The sequence below is a fragment of the Tympanuchus pallidicinctus genome, unplaced genomic scaffold (assembly GCF_026119805.1).
Source record: "Tympanuchus pallidicinctus isolate F22 unplaced genomic scaffold, pur_lepc_1.0 scaffold3, whole genome shotgun sequence".
Lineage (NCBI taxonomy): Eukaryota > Metazoa > Chordata > Aves > Galliformes > Phasianidae > Tympanuchus > Tympanuchus pallidicinctus.
This window is the reverse complement of record NW_026294747.1, coordinates 6,500,540-6,511,619: the sequence shown is the minus strand read 5'-3', so window position 1 is coordinate 6,511,619 and position 11,080 is coordinate 6,500,540.

Below are 11,080 nucleotides of genomic sequence, written 5' to 3'. Positions count from 1 at the left end.
CATTATGCATACTTGAACATTACCACCAATTAAAAGGCAATTTGAGCAAAGTAACAGCATCCTTGGTGTCATGGGAGCCAAGATGGCTGTAATCAATGGGTTTCATGGCTATGGCTTCAGAGCTATGCATTTCAGTGGCACACAATTTGCAAGACAGAAAAATGTTACATGAGTTATGTAAATGATTCTGAATTATTATTCTGCCATCAATAATACAGCAATTTTAGTAACTCCTAGTTTGCCCAGTAAGAGAGGGCTTTATGCAGCATGTAGAAAATAATGTGCTAGACCTGCTTCTCCTGCTTAAAAGAAGGAGCTTTGGGTTGTGTGATTAGCCTGTAATATTCTGATTTTGTCTACAAAGAAATGTCACAAAAAATATTTTTCTATACAGCAAAGTGTTTGACCTTAGTAATAAAGGTAAGAGTAATTCCACTTAAAAAAAAAAGAAAAAAAAAAGAAAAAAAAAGGAGGAGTACTGTTCTGTTTTGTGACAGCAACTACATTGCAGTCTTGCTTTCAATTTTCCTAGAAAATAATCCAATTTTTTAATATGGGCAGAATGCTCATTTCAGATATAGAGGCTAAATTCATTACAAATGCTAAAAAGTTAACAACAAATCTGAAAACAGAGGTGCTAGATCATAAAATCATGAACGTGTTCACTCAAGGCAATATCCACCTGACAGCTGAAGACCTGGTCTCAAATATAAATAACAAATAAAAGTTTATTAACTTCACTGGACTTCTAATGAGGAAAAAATCAGGTTGACACTGAGTGACATTACTCAAAAATATTTTAAACAAAGCTCTTAAACATCAATTATCTCGGAATGTGACCCGAGGTCCTGAAAAATGCAGAACTCCAGGAAAAATGAAAATAATATTATATGTCACGTGTACTTTTCAGTTAGAAAAAGAAATACGTTTCTTATTTAAAAAAAAAAAAAAAAAAAAGTACACATGAATTTAAGAAAAAGAGTCAATACTAGGAATGGATAACTCTGAGTGTATTTGAAGTATGTATAGAAATTATTTGCTGCTTGGGCTTGGAGAAACAAGGTCATATATCTACATATCATAGGCAGTGATAAGGTACTTTCTAATTAATTCCTTAGAGCATGAAAACGGTCTCAGGCACCTTTGTAGTTTTGCTGGCTCTTTATAGTTGAAGGCAGAAAAATGCAAAAACTGAAAAATGACAAGGGAAAAGATTGGAATATTAAAATAAAACAAGTACTGGATCATCATAATGAAGCACTTCAAGTAGGTGAAGATGAATCAATGGCTTATGTGTGTATGCTCATTAATATTTTTTTAAATGAAATATGCAGAACAGAACAGGAAATCTGAATCACCAAGAATTTAATACAATAAATTAAAAGTGGAAAATGTTATCGTTCTTTTTCCCATGGTAGTGTCAGGTCATTTAGGTCATTTAGGATCGGATGTTGCTTTTATCCCTGAATTCAAAAAGGAGAGGAAAAAAAAAGAAAATCTTAACTACAGCTGACCTTGAATATCATATATCATTAATCTAATACTTATATCAAACAGCATAAAATTAGGAAGCTCATATTGATCTCAGTATTGACCTAAAAGTAACACGGACAATGGCAGCTCAATGTATGTAACCACTGAAAACAAGGACAATATTAGTGTGGCACTGTTACTACTTTTCTGCCCAGCTCTGAAAACCTAAATGATTTACATGGAGAAGGCAAAGTTTTTGTTGTGTGCATAACAATAGAGTGGAGTTCTAAAATCACCTTATCTCCCTTCTTCTAACAAGGAGACTTAACTTTGATTTTTAAGAAAGGAAATGTACAAATGGCAGCAGGGACAGAATAAAGAACCTTCACGAAGGTTTTCAAGAAATGTGTAGACGTGGCACTGAGAGAGATGATTAGTGGGCATGGTGGAAATGGGTTGATGGCCAGATGTCATGAATTTAGTGGTCTTTTCCATTCTTAATGATTCTATGAATTTTGAGATTTCGATTTTGCAATATGCTTGCTTAGGACTACAATAATGTACATGACCAAATCATATAGCAAAGTATTGCCTACCAAAGTTGGAGTTGGCTAATGGAAAGTGAGCACATAGGAAACAAAGCAATGACGAAGAATTAGTGGATAATTAATAAGTCATTTTGTCAAACCTGTTATAACATGAGAGGAAAACTTTTATTGTAGTTACTGTATGTATGGAAATTGCTAATTCATGATCTGAAGCAATGATTGAGTACCTGGTGAAGGGACTCACCCAGCCCTGGGAGCACAGGTGGAACCAATTCACCTGTGTCCCTGGAAGGGGGTGGAATTTAGTCCCACCCCATCCTAAGCCTGATTTGAGGGCTGTCTGCCACCAGAAAAGGGTCTCTACATGGAGATCCTTCCACATGGAGATCTTTCCTTTGTTTAATTTAATTTAATGTATTTAATCCTTGGGATGGGTGAGGAAGTCTTTCTTTAACTGGATTGTCACCATTACCTTTTCCAGGGTAGTTTAGACCTGGCTATCTGCTATCTCCTTTCTCTATACCATACTTCTCAGCAGAGTACGGTGGTCAACTTGAATTACTAAAGTAGTCAAAAGAGTCAACACTTAAAGTATTTGAAGTAAAAAACAAAGACAGAAATTCACCAGGTTACTCATTTTCTATGAGGACAAGATGAATTTTCTTTGTTCTGCAGATTTATTCTGTTCTTTGATCTGTTGTCAAATATCTAAAGCAGATGAATTCAAGGAATTAAATGGCAGTAGGGTGGGTCCCCTGGTGTCGTAGGTGGGGTAAAACCACTTACAGCAGACTGGTGTTACTCAAGTTTGTATCATGTGGCATGAGAAATCAGAACTGGGGCCCTCAACTCACTGTTGTGTCAGTAAGGACTAATTTACTGCTGATAATCTCTTTCCTCTTCATTAATTAGAACTGTTTTTCTATTGATGTTTCATGTAGCCAATGCTAAATATTCCAGTACTGATGAATTTTATTGTAATATGAAAGATAATTAAATGTTCCTTTTCTGCCTGAGATCCTTGGATCAAAATAACAATCTCAACTCTCTCATGAAAAAAAACATGAACACCCAAATTGGAATTTTATGTTCCAGCAGCTTGCTGCTTTTTTTGTCATATAGTATTTATTCTGTCTTGATTTTGAGCTCCAAGCATGATGAACGTATGTGCTCTTGATTTCTCATAAGGTGGTAAGCACTGTAACAGATAACTTTAAAGCACAATGAAAAGAAAAATGCAGTGAGCCATCTTTAAGGCTCTAACCATTCTCCTCCCATCATTCTGACTGATGAAAATGGAGCAACATGTTTTCTGTGAATGTGTAATGCTTTTGGAATGGCATTATCTTTTGAAAAACAAATGCTTTTGAAATGGCATTATCATGACTAAATTAAACGTTGCCAAGAACTCGGTTTTCCTAAGAATATGGTAAAGAGGTAAAAACTGACAATTTTTATGCTTTTTATTTCCTCATTGCTACATGATATTTAACAACTGCACATTCCTGTTAACCTTCCAATTTATTTTTGAAGATGATGTTACGCAAGGGATAGTAGAAATAAGTTTGGTTTTATGAGGAAGATGAGTAGAGAAAGATGGATGGGCAGACACTAGCTAGTGGTTTGAACAATATTTTAGAACAGTATTTTTCATTTAGACTGCAGGAAAACTTCAATTCAAAACAGTATAGCTCCAGATCTTTAAAACTCTCTTGTGGAGGTCACAAGTCTTTCAGGTAAACTCTTCCTAAACACAGTAGAACAGAGGAGGGGAAAATGTTTTTCTTCAGAAAATAAGTGCTAAGCAAAAGCTTGGTGTATTAATTTGTAAGCTATACTACACAAATTTAAGTGAAAGGAATCATTCCAAAGACCAGCTTTAAGTTTCTGGGTAAACCAAATATAATTTTCTCTACTTTAAAGGGTCCTGGTGCAATTTTAGACACATTAAACGGCCACAAACAACGTGCACAGTGCTGCAGTACAGACAATTAAGGCAACAATTGCAGTCTGATCTGATTATTTATGCAGCAGAATTTCTCACTGCACCAGGAGTCCAGTTATCTATAACAGCAAGCTGTTGTTAAATGCAAATGGAGACTGTGGTATTAAACACGGGGTAAAAACAACACAAATATGCTGAAGGCACACCAGCCAGGCTGGTTACTGAAATCCTTTCCTGAAAAAGTAGGTGCCCACTGACCATGTCCCTCAATGCCATATCTCCACTCTTCTTGAATACCTCCAGAGACAATGACTCCACCACCACTCTGGGTAGCCTGTGCTAGTGCCTGATTGCTCTTACTGAGAATAATTTGTTCCTAATATGCAACCTGATTGCTAACTCAACACCATTAGGGTCAAAGCTTGTAAACTCAGGGAAAGGGAAGCGAAGAGCACCCACTGTTGTTCAGCACAAGTCTCTTTATCTGGCATTAACCAATGTGTTTTATCCTTTCTAAAGCACTAATAATGTTGTCAATAGCTTCTACCACTAAGTTCTTCTTGAAGCAAATGCTACATTTTTCTGTCTTGCAATCTGCATTTTCTCCTTCTGATCCTTTAACCTGCTCCTAGATCCTTAAGAACTCCTGGTTGTGCTTTTGTATAATCTTCTGCTCATCCTCTTCTCCTTCTACATGTGCTGTTCAGCTCCATGTCGTCTTCAAAACTGTACACTCTCTGTTCCTCCCTAGCTATATATATATTTACATATGCAACGTGATTAGGACTGCCATGTTCTTGATGACTTATCTGAGGCTGTTTCAAGTTAACATGGGTCCATATATCTTCCCTATCATACAGACAAATTACTAAATTATTTCCAAGTTTTAACAAAATGCAAATGTACCATTGTTATCTGGCTTTATTTTCAGAAAACACGCATACTCAAATCTAACTGTTTTAGTCTACTGCTTAAAAAATTATTAGCAGATATTTCCCTTTCTGCTATAGTTGCAGATTTTTATTTGAGTATTTCTAATAGTTTCTTGTTATGTGAAAGTAAAAACATCAACCATAGTTGGATTCTGGTCTGCGGTGTTTATTGTTTGAAGATTATATAATAATATATATAGTCTACAATTCTACCATTGACTGCAATGGGCTGAGGATGCTGAAGAATATCTCGTGAGAATTCAGCCACGCATAAGGTCTATCTGGTATGTTTAATAAAATGAAAATACCACCAGTTGCTGCCCTTGGTTATTATATAACTTAAAATGGTGTGTGTGTCTAGCTAATGTTAGGTAAGTAGTGATCGTATATAGGACATTCTCATGTATTTACCTGCATGTTTCCACTTCAGAAGCATGTATATGTAACTGTTTGGATTTGCATTTGCTTCTTCTTTTTTTTTTTTTTTTTTTTTTTTTTTTATTAGTTAATGACAAAACTGTTGCTGACAAAGATAAGATGGAAGGTAATTAAGATGACAAGCATACCATCATCTGTATGCAGAGGCAAAGATGAAGGGATTCATTTCTCAGTTCACTTTTCATGGAAATCGAATTATTCAGTTGCTAGTCATTTTCCTTGAATACTGTATGATTTTGTATTATCATCATTAGACTGCAGAAGGATTAATATAGTACTGGATCAGCCTTAAAACATGATAGATTTCCATTTATTCTGATAAGTTGTTATTCCAGCTACTTTTATAAAAAAAGTATATAGCAATATGTACATTGCCCAAAGTGGAAATATTAAGGCTTAAGATGGAAACGTTTTATTCATTAAGAGTAGGAAAGTCTTACTTTAAAAGAAAATGCACTTAAGAAGTGAGGAAATATCATAAGAATTGTCCTTAGTCATGAAAATATTGCATTTCTAACAAGCAGTGAAACTTGCAGACACGTAAGTAGAGATGATAGAAGCAATATTAACTGTGCAGAAGTAGTCTATGCTAGTTAATGTAGGATGCTTCTACAGGCAATTGAGACATACAGGATGCTCCACATGGAAATTCATATTGTCCATTTCAAGAATTTAAGGAGTGGATGGCAGTTCTTGTCTATGTCAGCAAAACTGCATATTCATAGATCAATCTCTTGCCTGTTTATTACCTAGCACAGAATGGCCAGGGTTGGAAGGGACCTCGAGGATCATGAATCTCCAACCCCACTGCCACAGGCAGGGCCACCAACCTCCCCATTTAATACTAGACCAGGCTGCCCAGGGCCCCATCCAAACTGGCCTTGAACACCTCTAGGCATCCACAATCTCCCTGGGCAGCCATTTCCAGCACCTCACTGCTCTCATAGTAAAGAACTTTCCCCTGAGATCCAACCTAAATCTTCCCTCCCTCAACTTAAAACCATTTCCCCTCATCCTGCTGTTATCAACCCTATCAAAGAGTTGATTCCCCTTCTGTTTGTAGGCTCCCTTTAGGTACTGAAAGGCTGCAATGAGGTCACCCCACTGCCTTCTTTTCTCCAGGCTGAACAAGCCCAGCTCCCTCACCCTGGTCATCTTTGTGGTTCTCCTCTGGACCCTCTCCAACAGCTCCCTGTCTTTCTTGTACTGGGAGCTCCAGACCTGGATGCTAGATGTACTCTAGTACTCCAGGTGGGGCCTCACAAGAGCAGAGTAGAGGGGGACAATCACCTCTCTGTCCCTACTGGCCACCCCTCTTCCGATGGAGCCAAGGATACCATTTGCCTTTCGAGCTGCAAGGGCACACTGCTGACTCATGTTAAGTTTTTCATCCATCAGGACCCCCAGGTCCTTCTCTTCAGGGCTGCTCTCAAGGACTGCTCCTTCCAGTCTGTATGGATGCCTGGGATTCCTCTGGCCCACTTGCAAAACTCTGCACTCTGCTGTGTTGAACCTCATCAGGTTCACCCAGGCCCACCCTTCTAGCCTCTTGAGGTCCCACTGAATCGCATTCCTTCCCTCAACCGTGTTGACCGCACCATTCAGCTTGGTGTTGTCAGCAAGCTTGCTGAGGGTGCACTCGATTCTGTCATCGATGCCACTGATAAAGATGTTACAGAGCACCGGTCCCAAGACAGACCTCTGGGGGACGCCGCTCATTATCGGCCTCCATCTGGACACAGAGCCATTGATGACCACCCTCTGTCTGTGGCCTTTCAACCAATTTCTTATCCATGGAGTGGTCCACCCATCAAATCTACATCCCTCCAATTTGGAGATAAGGATGTGGTGGGGGACCATGTCAAGGGCCTTGCTCGAGTCCAGGTAAATGACATTGCTTGCCTTTCCCTTGTCCACCAATGTGGTCACTCCATCATAGAAGGCCACCAGATTGGTCAGGCATGACCTTCCCCTGGTGAAGCTGTGCTGGCTGTCTTGGATCACACGCTCATTTCTCATGTGATCAAGCATGTCATCTAGGATGATCTGTGCCATGATCCTCCCAGGCACAGAGGTGAGACTCATTGGCCTGTAGTTCCCCAGGTCCTCCTTGCTCCCCTTCTTGTAAATGGCAGTGACGTGACCCTTCCTCCAGTCATCCGGGACCTCACCTGACAGCCACGACTTTTCAAAGAGAAAAGGTTTTGGAGAGCAGCTCGGCAACCACCTCAGCCAGCTCCTTCAGAGCCCTGGGATGCACGCCATCCAGCCCCATAGACTTGTACACATTCAGTCTCATGAGGCGGTCTCGGACCTGCTCTGTCCTCACAGCAGGGAGGGATTTACCACCCCAGTCTCCACCTAGAGGTTTAGGGGTGCAGGGCTCAGGGACATGAGAAGTACGGGAATCCTGGCTGCCAGTGAAGTCCAAGGCAAAGAATTCATTCAGTACCTCAGCCTCCTCTTCATCCACTGAAGCTAGTTCTCCTTTTACATTTTCCAAAGGAGGTATACTTGCTTTGGCTTGTCTTTTCTGGCCAATATCTGGCTTAAAATTCTTAGGCATACCACAGCAATGCCAGTTGGGAAATTACTTGACCCATCAGTGATAAATCAAACTTGGGATATGATTTCTTCCTTAGTAATGCATCTATTCTGTACCACACACAAACGCATTCAATTAAGTTGACTGTTTTCCAAAGGATTGTTTCTCATATATTTCAGAAAATAAGAGAGCTGAGGGTCTGCTTATAAAAAGATGCTTGTAATTGGATAGCATCTGTCATGTAGCTTACCACATCTGTTTGTATTGCAATATTGTAGTAATACAGTTCTTCCTTGACGTGTTGTCTTACTCTGTTAGCTTGATGATAACCAGGAGGAGAGATCTTCCAAACAGATGACGAAAAGAAAAACTCAGCTAAATTAGAAAATCTACAAATGCACTGAATAAGTAAATAGCATTTATCCTTAGCTGGTTCTTTTTGTTTTTCTTTTTGTTTCATTTAGATTTCTGAAACTGTGAGAAGAAATGAATTTAATTCAGTAATAAAATAAAACTTCCATTTCATAGTGACGTGTTCTTTAACTTTTCTTTTTTCTTGGCTAAGTGTTGCCATTTTGTGGTTACTTTCGACTCATTTTTCTCCTTTGCTATTGCCATGTTTACTTGAAAAGTATCTTCTAACTTAGGGCTTGTTTTCCTTCCTCTTTTTGATTGGTTTTGCTCTATGTTTGTTTGGTTACCTATGCCCAAAGGCTGCTTGCATATTTGGGAATAGCCTATGGGTCTTCTAATTTTTTGTCATAGGGTGTATTTTACTTCTTTATGTGATACGTATGTGATATCCTTGAAAATACATTCAACTGTGTGCAGCCTAAAATATAATTATGACAGTGCTCATTGTGCACATAGCAATAAGCATTTGCACATGGCTGTTTAAAGTTTCTGAACTGTTCTGTCCTTGAGTGGAATGACTTTTCATGTACATCCTTGGGCAGGTACAGAGCAATGTGTTTTGGAGGACCATGAGATTCATGATGGGTATTAAGAAAAATTTATTCTCTGCAAGAGTGGTGATGCATTGGCAAAGGCTGTCTGCTGAAGTGGTGAAGTCAGTCTGTGGAGATGTGGCATTGAGGGACATGGTTAGTGGGCAAGGTGGGGATGTGTTTTGGTTGAACTTGGTGATCTTGCGTTGGGGCCCCAGAGCTGGACACACTACTCCATATGGGGTCTCACGAGAGCAGAGGTGTATGTCCCCCAGCCTGCTGGCCATACTTCTCTTGATGCAACCCAGGATACAGTTGGCTTTCTGGGCTGCAAGAGCACACTGCTGGCTCATGTTGAGTCTTTCATCAGCTGACACCCCCAACTCCTTCTCAGGGCTGCTCTTAAGCCATTCTCTGCCCAACTTGTATTTGTGCTTGGAAGTTTGTGTGTGTGAATAAAGTAATGAATAATGTAAGATCTTGTCATGTTACTACACAGCACACCTGTGGTGGCACTTTCCCTTATGGCCCCTCAGTTCTAGTGCAGTAGTTTTCCACATTATGTATGTTTATTACACTCTCTCAGTTAGTAAGTGATTTTGCTCAGCCAATTATCCACACTCCTTACCTCCCACTGTGTTCTGACTGCCTCTCAAAACTGAACGAAACCTAATTCCTTTGCAGAAAGCAGAAAGCAATCCCTCTCCAATTCAGATTGCCCTCCAACATCATTTGGTCAAATGACTGAAGCACCTGAGGTCCACCACCAATAGAATTCCACAACATGTGGTAATGAGTCCTGCAGGCATTGGGGGAGAAGCAGGTTTCCATCTGGCTGTCACACCCATAAGGAATCTGCCCCACCTTCCTTACAGAGATTGCATAAATATTGATCATTTTGTAATGGAATAAGAACTGTTATGTGTTGTAAATGTTGTGCTGTAAGAACCAATCTACACCAGGGAGCAGATGGTGAAGGCCAGGCTTTACTTTAACCCATGTAGCTGACTAGATTAGCTCTGAGCTTTGTTCTTTGATAGCAATTCCATTGATCTTTCTCTGGGTTTGCACACATGTATTATTTTGCTAGACTGATTTTAGATTAATTCTCTAGATTTCCATGAAGTCATAATCATTGCTTTCTTCATTGTGATCACCAAACTTAGCAATCATTCTCACTTAGGAAGGGATCACATGATGTCCATAATTGCTGTGTAATTACTATGAGGTCCAAAGCCTTATCTAAGAACCCTGAGTAAATTGACTGTGTTTTCTTTATGTGGTTTTGTGAAACAGCAAGTGCTGTGAGTATGGGCTGTGATGAATATGTAACTTGTTATTGAAATGGGAGCTGTGACATTTGTTCATCTGTGAAGATAATTAGCAAATTGGCAGTGATTCTGAGTTACCTTGGTTTGCTGGCTGATGCTTCATAGAATGGGGGTGGCTGTGCATCTGCTTTAACTATGGAGATATGAAAGGATGACAGGACACATTGGTGAGTTTCTGTAGTCATGCAAATTTAAGGCAGTTTTCTTTATTCACAGCTCTAGGATAAAACTCTTAAGTGCTTAGCTAAGTTCTGTACTGCAGTAGAAGTTTAAAATACCAGCAGAAGACTTTCCTCTCTGAATGAGAATTGTAAGAGTCAGACTGCTATGGCTTTTTGAGTGAAATTGTCTATTTTCTTTCTTAATTGGTGAAATTACTCAAGGATACATTTCAGTTTCAAGTGAGTATCTTTTCTTCTGCGTTTTGCTTGTAGTATGAAATATTTTCTGTATTATCTGTATTTGAAATATTATCTGTATCTTCTATATGTATTTGCTTTTGATAAATACTCATTTTCAACAAATGTCTGATATTCTCAGGTAATTTCCCAAGGTGTTTAATATATGAACTGGGGTGCTATTCTCCACTGGTAGGTTCTCCAGCTCTTCGATGCTTTCAGTTCTAGCAATTGCTCACATTATTTGCACCTACCAAACAAAAGCTGGTAATGGGGTTTTAACAGCCATTCATAACCTCTGAATGTCAGAGAAGTAGCATCCTATGTAATAGAGGTAGAATAACTTATTTTCCCACTCTATTTTATGCCCTAATAATTACACAGAGGAAGAGAAGTTATTGGACATGATCAGGTTTTGTTCTTGTATTAATTTGCACAGAAAAGAAAAATAATTAAAAAATAGTTCTGTTATTATAAACAGCAATAGAATTCATAGGACATTAAACTCCCCTAATTATTACAA